Raw genomic sequence first — 1,817 nt, forward strand, 5'->3', positions numbered from 1 at the left:
CTGTGGATTTGTTTCTCTAAAGTACCCAGACTAATACATTGTGGTACCCTGGGAGTGGGGCACTGGAGTAACAAATCATAAGATACAGAGTAGATGTTTGTTTGACTTCTCCCTCATGGAAGTTTTTCTTCTTTGTCTAGGCCAGAGGTCCTCAAACTACAGCCCACGGGCCACATGTGGCCTGCGGAGGACATTTATCCAGCCCGCCGGGTGTTTTTGCCCCGTTTTGTTTTTTACTTCAAAATAAGATATGTGCTACTAACTCTCCGGACCTTCAATGGAGTCTAGGGGCAAAGCGCCAGGGTCCGCTTACTAATTGGCTGGCTGGAAAACGCAGCCCCACACCCTGCATAGCTGCCCGGGCTCATTGTGCCCAGTGTCCACCCGCAGGCCCACAAGGCTGGGAGGCATTTCCCCCAATCCGAACCTAGCCGGCTGATGACGACACCGCTGCTGGGAGGAAAGGCCTGGACCATGGATCCCAGGCAAGGGCCTTCCCCACGAGACAGTGGACATCCAGTAACAGGCCGGTCCCCTTGGCAGCGGAGTGAAGAAGCGCCTGCGCGGGATTGCCGTCGGGCCCTGCGCCCCCTCGCAGCCGCCGAGGGTCAATGACGACTTCGAGCGGGCCATCGGCGTACCCTTTCAGCAAGTGACCAGCGCGGCCCCCACCCGCGGGCTGGGACTGGGGTCTGCGATTCGATGGTGAATGCTGCCCATGGCCTGTGATTAGCCGTCGGAAATAAGTTCCATACAACCACCTGCCCCCACCCAGACCGGACAGCCCCACCCACTGTGCGCGCACAGGCTCGTGCCCAGGCACCAAAGGGCCCTGCAGCTGCCATTCTTCACTCCGCTGCCAAGGGGACCGGCCTGTTACTGGAAGTCCACCGTCTGGTGGGGAAGGCCCTTGCCTGGGATCCATGGTCCAGGCCTTCCTCATCCACACCCTGCGGGCCCCAATGACGAGGACACAGGCTTTTGCCGAGTGCTCTACTCCTGTGTCTTTGGTGCCGAGAAGTCACCTGATGACCCAAGGTCCAACGGGGCGAGAGGGACAGACTCCTCCTCATGGAGCAGATCTTGGCCGTTGCCAGACAAGGCGGAGTCTTATGCCGGCAGCAGCAGCAGGCGTCTGGCCGTTCATCAGTGGACCTGCAGCCTCCGTCCCTGCATGATGCCCCACCTGGGGCCTTCCGCCTGGCAGCAGGGGACCCTTTCTGGGAGCCCCGGACAGTGGTGTGGCTGGTCCTGGATGCCCAGGAGAACCTGCTTCTGGCTGAGAGTACCCTTCGGCTGCTAGCACACCTCCTCTCTGAGCACCTCCACCTGCTGGTCCCCGCCACCAACCTTCTGCTACGGGCGGACTGCATCGAGTCCATCCTCACCCGCGTCCTGCCCCATGGTCAGCTGCTCTTCCTCAATGACCAGTTCGTCCAGGGCCTGGAGAAGGAGCTCAGCACTGCCTAGCCCCTCTGACCCTCTCTCTAGAGAGGGGCTGCCCGAGAGGGTGGGGAGGGAGGACAGAGGCCTGGCACAGTCAGATGAAGCGCGGTCTTTGCCTCCTGCTCAGCCTGCACCCAGCTCTGATGTGCTGCCCCACACGGGACAAATGGACGGGCCAGGGCTCCAGAATCACAGCTCAGCCTGGGCCCAAAGCAGGGGCGACTGATTCCGACCCTTGTCGAGCCCACCCCGCTGCTCCACTCCCCTCTCCCCTTTCTGACCTGCCAACCCGCCCCGACAGCGGCTGGGGCCAGGGCAGCCAGGGGGGTCTGTTCTGCACACTTCCCACATCGCCTTCTCATACTCATGGG

At 61.4% G+C, this 1,817-nt stretch overlaps 1 pseudogene; it reads left to right on the plus strand.

Moving 5' to 3' along the window:
- Positions 1-917: 917 nt before the first annotated feature.
- On the plus strand, positions 918-1,479 carry LOC101650956 (annotated as a pseudogene).
- Positions 1,480-1,817: the final 338 nt, after the last annotated feature.

Source organism: Echinops telfairi, unplaced genomic scaffold, assembly GCF_000313985.2.
Source record: "Echinops telfairi isolate 266 unplaced genomic scaffold, ASM31398v2 ScPeMD7_4;HRSCAF=17, whole genome shotgun sequence".
Taxonomy (NCBI): domain Eukaryota; kingdom Metazoa; phylum Chordata; class Mammalia; order Afrosoricida; family Tenrecidae; genus Echinops; species Echinops telfairi.